General features: G+C 45.5%; 5 non-coding genes across 5 annotated transcripts; all 5 read left to right on the top strand.

Annotated features, from left to right (window-relative positions):
* The first annotated feature begins 2,707 nt into the window (after positions 1–2,707).
* On the top strand, positions 2,708–2,895 carry LOC130306461 (U2 spliceosomal RNA). Its single transcript, XR_008855812.1, has one exon. It is a non-coding gene; the product is annotated as a U2 spliceosomal RNA (small nuclear RNA).
* Positions 2,896–4,972: 2,077 nt separating this feature from the next.
* On the top strand, positions 4,973–5,163 carry LOC130306439 (U2 spliceosomal RNA). Its single transcript, XR_008855791.1, has one exon. It is a non-coding gene; the product is annotated as a U2 spliceosomal RNA (small nuclear RNA).
* Positions 5,164–7,224: 2,061 nt separating this feature from the next.
* LOC130306438 (U2 spliceosomal RNA) lies at positions 7,225–7,415 on the top strand. Its single transcript, XR_008855790.1, has one exon. It is a non-coding gene; the product is annotated as a U2 spliceosomal RNA (small nuclear RNA).
* A 2,087-nt stretch (positions 7,416–9,502) lies between these two features.
* On the top strand, positions 9,503–9,693 carry LOC130306437 (U2 spliceosomal RNA). Its single transcript, XR_008855789.1, has one exon. It is a non-coding gene; the product is annotated as a U2 spliceosomal RNA (small nuclear RNA).
* A 2,100-nt stretch (positions 9,694–11,793) lies between these two features.
* Positions 11,794–11,984, top strand: LOC130306454 (U2 spliceosomal RNA). Its single transcript, XR_008855805.1, has one exon. It is a non-coding gene; the product is annotated as a U2 spliceosomal RNA (small nuclear RNA).
* The last annotated feature ends 1,357 nt before the right edge of the window (positions 11,985–13,341 follow it).

Below are 13,341 nucleotides of genomic sequence, written 5' to 3'. Positions count from 1 at the left end.
AATCAGTATAAATCCTTAGAAAATTATCCCCCAGTGTCTCCATCTGCTGGCGGTATTGAATAAGCATTGCTGCACTGATGGGGTATGCATTAGACGAAAAAAAAGAAGAAAAAGAAGAATAATACGCCCAGAAAAGAGGCGAAAAGGAGAAAAACGTAAAAAAACGTGAAAAAAAAGTAAGAGGAAGAGAAGGGAAAAAAAGGTGGAAATGGGTTTAAAAGTGATTTCGGCGGAGAAATATATATATATATATATATATATATATATATATATATATATATACGCGCACACACACACATATATATAAACGTATTCTCCGTTGAGATATTGCAGCCGCTGCTGTGTCCAGGCCCAGGAGCCTTAGCACTGTGCTGTGATGTCACTCAATACCACTGACATCACTAGGTGTAAACAACATCTCTCCTTTGCTGTGTATGTGACTATGGAGCTGTTTGGTGATGTCGTCTATTATGGCCTTCATAGAAGCAACAGGAGATTGTTGCATCCATCTAGAACCCTCAGAACTACAGTGCTATGATGTCACTCACTTCCACAGGCCTTGCAGAGTGTAAACAACAACAACCCAGCTTTGTTGTGTATGTAACCATAGGGATTTGTGATGTCACCTAGAACCTTCACAGCAGCGACAGCTTTATGAGGAGCATCAGCACTGCTCTGCCTGAGCAGAACCATCACCGCCATAGGTTGTCACATAACCCGGGTTTAACCCACACAGGTAAGTCCAATGGGGTGCAGGCATGTCCTCTATGCTTACAGCTTCCCGTGGGTGTTGGTTTGATACCGTTTGGGGACAGCCAAGGAGGCATCTGCAGGCAACAAAGGTAGGTGTGTGCTTGTGTGTGTGTTTCCTATGCAGATCCTAAGCCCAGTGTCACATGCAAGTAGGAGGAGTAAGAAGGGTTCCTGGCAAATCCGGGTTATGGATTGCATTTAAAAAGGCCCCGTGGGAGTGCAATGGGCCCCTGTCTTGCTGCTTAGCAATAATGGTATGGGTTTAGGTTCTGCTGTGTGTACTGGTGGTTGACTGCCCCCCAGCCCAGAGTGTGCATGGAAAATTGTCTGGCAGCCTCCCTGACAGCAAGCAGTGATAGTGCCCATGAAGGGCACCTTGTTGGGCCCGCCCCTTTCACGGTTATCGCTTCTCGGCCTTTTGGCTAAGATCAAGTGTAGTTCTGCTCACTTGGTCTGGCCAGAGGGTGTCTGGGGTACCCGGCTCCTTTGCCTGGGGGGATCGTCCTTCTTAACGGAGGGACTTCACCCCCCTGCTGCTATCAGGGAGCCGGCTTAGTCCCCAGACAACGGGAGGCGATCCCCACCTACCTACTTCGGTGGGGGAGGTGTCTGGACATCATGGACATGGAGGAAGATTGCGGTTTTTCTTCGGAAGGCGTGCCGCCTTTTGCGAGACTTCGGAATGGAGTTCGTATTTCCCTGCTCGATGTCCGGAAGAAGGAAAGAGGCCTTGTCTTTGTCGTGGAAGAAGTGCTGTTTAAGTTGCTGGAAGTCAAGAGGGAGCAAATCCTATCCATGCTTGAGTTTCCCAGAAGTGGATACTACGACGTGGTGCTGGCTTCTGAAGAGGACTATGAGTCATTTTGGAACATATTGCAGCAAAAGAAGGTATGTCCGGTTTTGGAAGGGGTGGAGATAGTTCCACATTTCCCACGTAGAGAACGATTGGTGACTATAAGGATGTATAGCCCATATACTTCGGAGGAGGATATCGTTACCTTTTTGTCTCGATTCTGTGACAGTGTTCTGCCTAAAGGCAAGGTATTTAATCAATATGGACTATGGACCACCAAGTGGAGGTTCCATGTGAAATTTAAAATGGCAGATGGCAAGTTAGTGATCCCCCCAGGACGGTTTAAAATTGGTTCTGTGAACGGGGATCTGTATTTTTCTGGCATGCAAGATTTTTGCCGCAAATGTAAACAGTACGGTCACAGAAAGGAGGATTGCACGTTTTTGTGGTGTTTCAAGTGTCAAGAGGAGGGTCACGACGTGGAAAATTGTCAAAAGAAAAGGAAATGCCATCTGTGTGGTGAGGAGGGCCATCTGCTTGGCTCGTGTCCTAAGAAAAAGTCTGAGAAAAATTCAGAGAAAAAGGAAGCTGTAAAAAGAAGCAGAGAGGAACCAGCTGAAGTGAAAGAACCAGAAGTGGAGCAGGTTCCAACTAGAAGACCTACAGAGCAGAAGAAGAAGAGAGAGGAGGAAGTGTATGTGCCAGTGCAGTATTTTGGTGTGCTTGGTGGTTTGTTGGAAAATTTGTCGGAAGCAGAAAGAAAAACGTTTGACAAAGATATGATGGATCTAAAGATAGGCTTGAAGAACCGGGAGGAAGAAGCTCGGGATAAAGTCTATTTTTCTTTCAAGGCAGACATGAACCGTTTTGTTGAAACGTATAAAATTCCAGGCTGGTTAGCGTCTCAAGTTAAGAAAGATATAGCAAATGGCAATATCAGTCGAGGACTGATAGACTTTCTAATGGTGTTTGCATGGAGGAAGGGGATGACCTTCTAATTTGGTTTTGCTTAATTAGAAAGTAATGTTTGGTTTTGCTATTTTATGTTGTTTCTTATTTTGTTTTTAAATGTTCTATTTTGTTTCATTAGTGTTTAAGAAAAGAAATAAAAACATGTTACCTGATGATGAACACAAAATTGAGTTCCAAATAAGATCTTGGAACTCTGAGTGAGTTCTGAGGGCTAACTTAAAAAATCTGTTCTTATCAGTTTAATATCTGATACGTCCCCTATCTGGGGACCATATATTAAATGGATTTTTGAGAACGGGGGCCGATTTCGAAGCTTGCTTCCGTCGCCCTATGCATTGACCCGATATGGCAGTATCTTCGGGTACAGTGCACCACCCCCTTACAGGGTTAAAAAGAAAGATTCCTACTTTCATTGCTACCTGCTTGCTGGCTAGCCAGCTAGCCAGCCCTGTGGGCCTTGCTGCTGCTGCAGCCAAAAAACAAAAGGTGGTGCTGCTGCTGCTTCTGCTGCTTCTGCTTCTGCTTGTGTCTGGCCGCTGTTGGAGCGTCCAGGCACAGGACTTCTGCTGCTGCTGACTAAATGGCCTCCTTAATTGGATCATTTGAGTAGCCAGCACACCTGTGCAGGTAGGGCATGACATGATAGGCAGCTGCCTTGATAGCGGGTGGGTGCTGAATGTTCCTAATTGACAAAATAAGATTAATGCTTATGAAGAAATATAAAATCTCATCCCTTCCCCAATATCGCGCCACACCCCTACCCCTTAATTCCCTGGTTGAACTTGATGGACATATGTCTTTTTTCGACCGTACTAACTATGTAACTATGTAACATAACATGGGGGGGGGGTCTCCTGGCTGTTCACACAGGTGTGTCATTGCTGTACATTGACCATGCATTGCTTCTGTGGTATTGCAAAGGCAAAGACAAATGCTTCCAGCCATCCATTGCACTAATGGATTGGTCATCAGCTGGCTGTCTATGTCCCGCATCAATATAGACCAAAGTACAGAGGGTTAGGCTATGCTATTGTGCACCTACCTGATGCATCAGAAGGTGCGAGGCCCTTGCTAAATTCTGTGCACAGACTTTGAGATCTATACTTTAGACTGTATCTAAACCTGCTCCAACATGGACTGACATTCTGGCCTACTTTCAGCCGATGCGACTTGTCTGTCGCTGAACAGTCGCTTTTTATGTATTCAGCACCTATGTATAATGTTGTAAAAATGCTCTAGAAGCTAAAGTCGCAGAAATGTCACACATATTTGGCCTGCAACTTTCTGTGCGACAAATTCAGACAGGAAAAATCAGTATAAATCCTTAGAAAATTATCCCCCAGTGTCTCCATCTGCTGGCGGTATTGAATAAGCATTGCTGCACTGATGGGGTATGCATTAGACGAAAAAAAAGAAGAAAAAGAAGAATAATACGCCCAGAAAAGAGGCGAAAAGGAGAAAAACGTAAAAAAACGTGAAAAAAAAGTAAGAGGAAGAGAAGGGAAAAAAAGGTGGAAATGGGTTTAAAAGTGATTTCGGCGGAGAAATATATATATATATATATATATATATATATATATACGCGCACACACACACATATATATAAACGTATTCTCCGTTGAGATATTGCAGCCGCTGCTGTGTCCAGGCCCAGGAGCCTTAGCACTGTGCTGTGATGTCACTCAATACCACTGACATCACTAGGTGTAAACAACATCTCTCCTTTGCTGTGTATGTGACTATGGAGCTGTTTGGTGATGTCGTCTATTATGGCCTTCATAGAAGCAACAGGAGATTGTTGCATCCATCTAGAACCCTCAGAACTACAGTGCTATGATGTCACTCACTTCCACAGGCCTTGCAGAGTGTAAACAACAACAACCCAGCTTTGTTGTGTATGTAACCATAGGGATTTGTGATGTCACCTAGAACCTTCACAGCAGCGACAGCTTTATGAGGAGCATCAGCACTGCTCTGCCTGAGCAGAACCATCACCGCCATAGGTTGTCAAATAACCCGGGTTTAACCCACACAGGTAAGTCCAATGGGGTGCAGGCATGTCCTCTATGCTTACAGCTTCCCGTGGGTGTTGGTTTGATACCGTTTGGGGACAGCCAAGGAGGCATCTGCAGGCAACAAAGGTAGGTGTGTGCTTGTGTGTGTGTTTCCTATGCAGATCCTAAGCCCAGTGTCACATGCAAGTAGGAGGAGTAAGAAGGGTTCCTGGCTAATCCGGGTTATGGATTGCATTTAAAAAGGCCCCGTGGGAGTGCAATGGGCCCCTGTCTTGCTGCTTAGCAATAATGGTATGGGTTTAGGTTCTGCTGTGTGTACTGGTGGTTGACTGCCCCCCAGCCCAGAGTGTGCATGGAAAATTGTCTGGCAGCCTCCCTGACAGCAAGCAGTGATAGTGCCCATGAAGGGCACCTTGTTGGGCCCGCCCCTTTCACGGTTATCGCTTCTCGGCCTTTTGGCTAAGATCAAGTGTAGTATCTGTTCTTATCAGTTTAATATCTGATACGTCCCCTATCTGGGGACCATATATTAAATGGATTTTTGAGAACGGGGGCCGATTTCGAAGCTTGCTTCCGTCGCCCTATGCATTGACCCGATATGGCAGTATCTTCGGGTACAGTGCACCACCCCCTTACAGGGTTAAAAAGAAAGATTCCTACTTTCATTGCTACCTGCTTGCTGGCTAGCCAGCTAGCCAGCCCTGTGGGCCTTGCTGCTGCTGCAGCCAAAAAACAAAAGGTGGTGCTGCTGCTGCTTCTGCTGCTTCTGCTTCTGCTTGTGTCTGGCCGCTGTTGGAGCGTCCAGGCACAGGACTTCTGCTGCTGCTGACTAAATGGCCTCCTTAATTGGATCATTTGAGTAGCCAGCACACCTGTGCAGGTAGGGCATGACATGATAGGCAGCTGCCTTGATAGCGGGTGGGTGCTGAATGTTCCTAATTGACAAAATAAGATTAATGCTTATGAAGAAATATAAAATCTCATCCCTTCCCCAATATCGCGCCACACCCCTACCCCTTAATTCCCTGGTTGAACTTGATGGACATATGTCTTTTTTCGACCGTACTAACTATGTAACTATGTAACATAACATGGGGGGGGGGTCTCCTGGCTGTTCACACAGGTGTGTCATTGCTGTACATTGACCATGCATTGCTTCTGTGGTATTGCAAAGGCAAAGACAAATGCTTCCAGCCATCCATTGCACTAATGGATTGGTCATCAGCTGGCTGTCTATGTCCCGCATCAATATAGACCAAAGTACAGAGGGTTAGGCTATGCTATTGTGCACCTACCTGATGCATCAGAAGGTGCGAGGCCCTTGCTAAATTCTGTGCACAGACTTTGAGATCTATACTTTAGACTGTATCTAAACCTGCTCCAACATGGACTGACATTCTGGCCTACTTTCAGCCGATGCGACTTGTCTGTCGCTGAACAGTCGCTTTTTATGTATTCAGCACCTATGTATAATGTTGTAAAAATGCTCTAGAAGCTAAAGTCGCAGAAATGTCACACATATTTGGCCTGCAACTTTCTGTGCGACAAATTCAGACAGGAAAAATCAGTATAAATCCTTAGAAAATTATCCCCCAGTGTCTCCATCTGCTGGCGGTATTGAATAAGCATTGCTGCACTGATGGGGTATGCATTAGACGAAAAAAAAGAAGAAAAAGAAGAATAATACGCCCAGAAAAGAGGCGAAAAGGAGAAAAACGTAAAAAAATGTGAAAAAAAAGTAAGAGGAAGAGAAGGGAAAAAAAGGTGGAAATGGGTTTAAAAGTGATTTCGGCGGAGAAATATATATATATATATATACGCGCACACACACACATATATATAAACGTATTCTCCGTTGAGATATTGCAGCCGCTGCTGTGTCCAGGCCCAGGAGCCTTAGCACTGTGCTGTGATGTCACTCAATACCACTGACATCACTAGGTGTAAACAACATCTCTCCTTTGCTGTGTATGTGACTATGGAGCTGTTTGGTGATGTCGTCTATTATGGCCTTCATAGAAGCAACAGGAGATTGTTGCATCCATCTAGAACCCTCAGAACTACAGTGCTATGATGTCACTCACTTCCACAGGCCTTGCAGAGTGTAAACAACAACAACCCAGCTTTGTTGTGTATGTAACCATAGGGATTTGTGATGTCACCTAGAACCTTCACAGCAGCGACAGCTTTATGAGGAGCATCAGCACTGCTCTGCCTGAGCAGAACCATCACCGCCATAGGTTGTCAAATAACCCGGGTTTAACCCACACAGGTAAGTCCAATGGGGTGCAGGCATGTCCTCTATGCTTACAGCTTCCCGTGGGTGTTGGTTTGATACCGTTTGGGGACAGCCAAGGAGGCATCTGCAGGCAACAAAGGTAGGTGTGTGCTTGTGTGTGTGTTTCCTATGCAGATCCTAAGCCCAGTGTCACATGCAAGTAGGAGGAGTAAGAAGGGTTCCTGGCAAATCCGGGTTATGGATTGCATTTAAAAAGGCCCCGTGGGAGTGCAATGGGCCCCTGTCTTGCTGCTTAGCAATAATGGTATGGGTTTAGGTTCTGCTGTGTGTACTGGTGGTTGACTGCCCCCCAGCCCAGAGTGTGCATGGAAAATTGTCTGGCAGCCTCCCTGACAGCAAGCAGTGATAGTGCCCATGAAGGGCACCTTGTTGGGCCCGCCCCTTTCACGGTTATCGCTTCTCGGCCTTTTGGCTAAGATCAAGTGTAGTATCTGTTCTTATCAGTTTAATATCTGATACGTCCCCTATCTGGGGACCATATATTAAATGGATTTTTGAGAACGGGGGCCGATTTCGAAGCTTGCTTCCGTCGCCCTATGCATTGACCCGATATGGCAGTATCTTCGGGTACAGTGCACCACCCCCTTACAGGGTTAAAAAGAAAGATTCCTACTTTCATTGCTACCTGCTTGCTGGCTAGCCAGCTAGCCAGCCCTGTGGGCCTTGCTGCTGCTGCAGCCAAAAAACAAAAGGTGGTGCTGCTGCTACTTCTGCTGCTTCTGCTTCTGCTTGTGTCTGGCCGCTGTTGGAGCGTCCAGGCACAGGACTTCTGCTGCTGCTGACTAAATGGCCTCCTTAATTGGATCATTTGAGTAGCCAGCACACCTGTGCAGGTAGGGCATGACATGATAGGCAGCTGCCTTGATAGCGGGTGGGTGCTGAATGTTCCTAATTGACAAAATAAGATTAATGCTTATGAAGAAATATAAAATCTCATCCCTTCCCCAATATCGCGCCACACCCCTACCCCTTAATTCCCTGGTTGAACTTGATGGACATATGTCTTTTTTCGACCGTACTAACTATGTAACTATGTAACATGGGGGTGTGGCACCCTCTTTAGCCGTGCACCCCACCCCTCTCAGACTGGAGGTGGTTTAGTCAATGGCTGATCCAACATGTCACACAGTCAGAGGCTATATGCACAGCAGAGGTGAGTTATCATGTTAGGGTCCCATCCGATATGAGGCCACCTCCGCGTGGTGGATGGGGGGACACATTTTGATCAAAAAGTGCGCTGAGAGCCTCCATTTTTTGACCTAATGTATGTATGTATATATGTGTGTATGTGTGTATGTATGTATGTATGTATGTGTGTATGTGTGTATGTATATATGTGTGTATGTATGTATGTATATATGTGTGTATATATGTATGTATGTGTGTATGTATGTACAGTCGCTTTTTATGTATTCAGCACCTATGTATAATGTTGTAAAAATGCTCTAGAAGCTAAAGTCGCAGAAATGTCACACATATTTGGCCTGCAACTTTCTGTGCGACAAATTCAGACAGGAAAAATCAGTATAAATCCTTAGAAAATTATCCCCCAGTGTCTCCATCTGCTGGCGGTATTGAATAAGCATTGCTGCACTGATGGGGTATGCATTAGACGAAAAAAAAGAAGAAAAAGAAGAATAATACGCCCAGAAAAGAGGCGAAAAGGAGAAAAACGTAAAAAAACGTGAAAAAAAAGTAAGAGGAAGAGAAGGGAAAAAAAGGTGGAAATGGGTTTAAAAGTGATTTCGGCGGAGAAATATATATATATATATATATATATATATATATATATATATACGCGCACACACACACATATATATAAACGTATTCTCCGTTGAGATATTGCAGCCGCTGCTGTGTCCAGGCCCAGGAGCCTTAGCACTGTGCTGTGATGTCACTCAATACCACTGACATCACTAGGTGTAAACAACATCTCTCCTTTGCTGTGTATGTGACTATGGAGCTGTTTGGTGATGTTGTCTATTATGGCCTTCATAGAAGCAACAGGAGATTGTTGCATCCATCTAGAACCCTCAGAACTACAGTGCTATGATGTCACTCACTTCCACAGGCCTTGCAGAGTGTAAACAACAACAACCCAGCTTTGTTGTGTATGTAACCATAGGGATTTGTGATGTCACCTAGAACCTTCACAGCAGCGACAGCTTTATGAGGAGCATCAGCACTGCTCTGCCTGAGCAGAACCATCACCGCCATAGGTTGTCAAATAACCCGGGTTTAACCCACACAGGTAAGTCCAATGGGGTGCAGGCATGTCCTCTATGCTTACAGCTTCCCGTGGGTGTTGGTTTGATACCGTTTGGGGACAGCCAAGGAGGCATCTGCAGGCAACAAAGGTAGGTGTGTGCTTGTGTGTGTGTTTCCTATGCAGATCCTAAGCCCAGTGTCACATGCAAGTAGGAGGAGTAAGAAGGGTTCCTGGCAAATCCGGGTTATGGATTGCATTTAAAAAGGCCCCGTGGGAGTGCAATGGGCCCCTGTCTTGCTGCTTAGCAATAATGGTATGGGTTTAGGTTCTGCTGTGTGTACTGGTGGTTGACTGCCCCCCAGCCCAGAGTGTGCATGGAAAATTGTCTGGCAGCCTCCCTGACAGCAAGCAGTGATAGTGCCCATGAAGGGCACCTTGTTGGGCCCGCCCCTTTCACGGTTATCGCTTCTCGGCCTTTTGGCTAAGATCAAGTGTAGTATCTGTTCTTATCAGTTTAATATCTGATACGTCCCCTATCTGGGGACCATATATTAAATGGATTTTTGAGAACGGGGGCCGATTTCGAAGCTTGCTTCCGTCGCCCTATGCATTGACCCGATATGGCAGTATCTTCGGGTACAGTGCACCACCCCCTTACAGGGTTAAAAAGAAAGATTCCTACTTTCATTGCTACCTGCTTGCTGGCTAGCCAGCTAGCCAGCCCTGTGGGCCTTGCTGCTGCTGCAGCCAAAAAACAAAAGGTGGTGCTGCTGCTGCTTCTGCTGCTTCTGCTGCTTCTGCTTCTGCTTGTGTCTGGCCGCTGTTGGAGCGTCCAGGCACAGGACTTCTGCTGCTGCTGACTAAATGGCCTCCTTAATTGGATCATTTGAGTAGCCAGCACACCTGTGCAGGTAGGGCATGACATGATAGGCAGCTGCCTTGATAGCGGGTGGGTGCTGAATGTTCCTAATTGACAAAATAAGATTAATGCTTATGAAGAAATATAAAATCTCATCCCTTCCCCAATATCGCGCCACACCCCTACCCCTTAATTCCCTGGTTGAACTTGATGGACATATGTCTTTTTTCGACCGTACTAACTATGTAACTATGTAACATAACATGGGGGGGGGGGGGGTCTCCTGGCTGTTCACACAGGTGTGTCATTGCTGTACATTGACCATGCATTGCTTCTGTGGTATTGCAAAGGCAAAGACAAATGCTTCCAGCCATCCATTGCACTAATGGATTGGTCATCAGCTGGCTGTCTATGTCCCGCATCAATATAGACCAAAGTACAGAGGGTTAGGCTATGCTATTGTGCACCTACCTGATGCATCAGAAGGTGCGAGGCCCTTGCTAAATTCTGTGCACAGACTTTGAGATCTATACTTTAGACTGTATCTAAACCTGCTCCAACATGGACTGACATTCTGGCCTACTTTCAGCCGATGCGACTTGTCTGTCGCTGAACAGTCGCTTTTTATGTATTCAGCACCTATGTATAATGTTGTAAAAATGCTCTAGAAGCTAAAGTCGCAGAAATGTCACACATATTTGGCCTGCAACTTTCTGTGCGACAAATTCAGACAGGAAAAATCAGTATAAATCCTTAGAAAATTATCCCCCAGTGTCTCCATCTGCTGGCGGTATTGAATAAGCATTGCTGCACTGATGGGGTATGCATTAGACGAAAAAAAAGAAGAAAAAGAAGAATAATACGCCCAGAAAAGAGGCGAAAAGGAGAAAAACGTAAAAAAACGTGAAAAAAAAGTAAGAGGAAGAGAAGGGAAAAAAAGGTGGAAATGGGTTTAAAAGTGATTTCGGCGGAGAAATATATATATATATATATATATATATATATATATATATATATATACGCGCACACACACACATATATATAAACGTATTCTCCGTTGAGATATTGCAGCCGCTGCTGTGTCCAGGCCCAGGAGCCTTAGCACTGTGCTGTGATGTCACTCAATACCACTGACATCACTAGGTGTAAACAACATCTCTCCTTTGCTGTGTATGTGACTATGGAGCTGTTTGGTGATGTCGTCTATTATGGCCTTCATAGAAGCAACAGGAGATTGTTGCATCCATCTAGAACCCTCAGAACTACAGTGCTATGATGTCACTCACTTCCACAGGCCTTGCAGAGTGTAAACAACAACAACCCAGCTTTGTTGTGTATGTAACCATAGGGATTTGTGATGTCACCTAGAACCTTCACAGCAGCGACAGCTTTATGAGGAGCATCAGCACTGCTCTGCCTGAGCAGAACCATCACCGCCATAGGTTGTCAAATAACCCGGGTTTAACCCACACAGGTAAGTCCAATGGGGTGCAGGCATGTCCTCTATGCTTACAGCTTCCCGTGGGTGTTGGTTTGATACCGTTTGGGGACAGCCAAGGAGGCATCTGCAGGCAACAAAGGTAGGTGTGTGCTTGTGTGTGTGTTTCCTATGCAGATCCTAAGCCCAGTGTCACATGCAAGTAGGAGGAGTAAGAAGGGTTCCTGGCAAATCCGGGTTATGGATTGCATTTAAAAAGGCCCCGTGGGAGTGCAATGGGCCCCTGTCTTGCTGCTTAGCAATAATGGTATGGGTTTAGGTTCTGCTGTGTGTACTGGTGGTTGACTGCCCCCCAGCCCAGAGTGTGCATGGAAAATTGTCTGGCAGCCTCCCTGACAGCAAGCAGTGATAGTGCCCATGAAGGGCACCTTGTTGGGCCCGCCCCTTTCACGGTTATCGCTTCTCGGCCTTTTGGCTAAGATCAAGTGTAGTATCTGTTCTTATCAGTTTAATATCTGATACGTCCCCTATCTGGGGACCATATATTAAATGGATTTTTGAGAACGGGGGCCGATTTCGAAGCTTGCTTCCGTCGCCCTATGCATTGACCCGATAAGGCAGTATCTTCGGGTACAGTGCACCACCCCCTTACAGGGTTAAAAAGAAAGATTCCTACTTTCATTGCTACCTGCTTGCTGGCTAGCCAGCTAGCCAGCCCTGTGGGCCTTGCTGCTGCTGCAGCCAAAAAACAAAAGGTGGTGCTGCTGCTACTTCTGCTGCTTCTGCTTCTGCTTGTGTCTGGCCGCTGTTGGAGCGTCCAGGCACAGGACTTCTGCTGCTGCTAACTAAATGGCCTCCTTAATTGGATCATTTGAGTAGCCAGCACACCTGTGCAGGTAGGGCATGACATGATAGGCAGCTGCCTTGATAGCGGGTGGGTGCTGAATGTTCCTAATTGACAAAATAAGATTAATGCTTATGAAGAAATATAAAATCTCATCCCTTCCCCAATATCGCGCCACACCCCTACCCCTTAATTCCCTGGTTGAACTTGATGGACATATGTCTTTTTTCGACCGTACTAACTATGTAACTATGTAACATAACATGGGGGGGGGGGGGGTCTCCTGGCTGTTCACACAGGTGTGTCATTGCTGTACATTGACCATGCATTGCTTCTGTGGTATTGCAAAGGCAAAGACAAATGCTTCCAGCCATCCATTGCACTAATGGATTGGTCATCAGCTGGCTGTCTATGTCCCGCATCAATATAGACCAAAGTACAGAGGGTTAGGCTATGCTATTGTGCACCTACCTGATGCATCAGAAGGTGCGAGGCCCTTGCTAAATTCTGTGCACAGACTTTGAGATCTATACTTTAGACTGTATCTAAACCTGCTCCAACATGGACTGACATTCTGGCCTACTTTCAGCCGATGCGACTTGTCTGTCGCTGAACAGTCGCTTTTTATGTATTCAGCACCTATGTATAATGTTGTAAAAATGCTCTAGAAGCTAAAGTCGCAGAAATGTCACACATATTTGGCCTGCAACTTTCTGTGCGACAAATTCAGACAGGAAAAATCAGTATAAATCCTTAGAAAATTATCCCCCAGTGTCTCCATCTGCTGGCGGTATTGAATAAGCATTGCTGCACTGATGGGGTATGCATTAGACGAAAAAAAAGAAGAAAAAGAAGAATAATACGCCCAGAAAAGAGGCGAAAAGGAGAAAAACGTTAAAAAACGTGAAAAAAAAGTAAGAGGAAGAGAAGGGAAAAAAAGGTGGAAATGGGTTTAAAAGTGATTTCGGCGGAGAAATATATATATATATATATATATATATATATATATATATATATATACGCGCACACACACACATATATATAAACGTATTCTCCGTTGAGATATTGCAGCCGCTGCTGTGTCCAGGCCCAGGAGCCTTAGCACTGTGCTGTGATGTCACTCAATACCACTGACATCACTAGGTGTAAACAACATCTC

The sequence above is a fragment of the Hyla sarda genome, unplaced genomic scaffold (assembly GCF_029499605.1).
Source record: "Hyla sarda isolate aHylSar1 unplaced genomic scaffold, aHylSar1.hap1 scaffold_1373, whole genome shotgun sequence".
Taxonomy (NCBI): domain Eukaryota; kingdom Metazoa; phylum Chordata; class Amphibia; order Anura; family Hylidae; genus Hyla; species Hyla sarda.
This window is presented reverse-complemented; position numbering and strand designations above follow the sequence as displayed.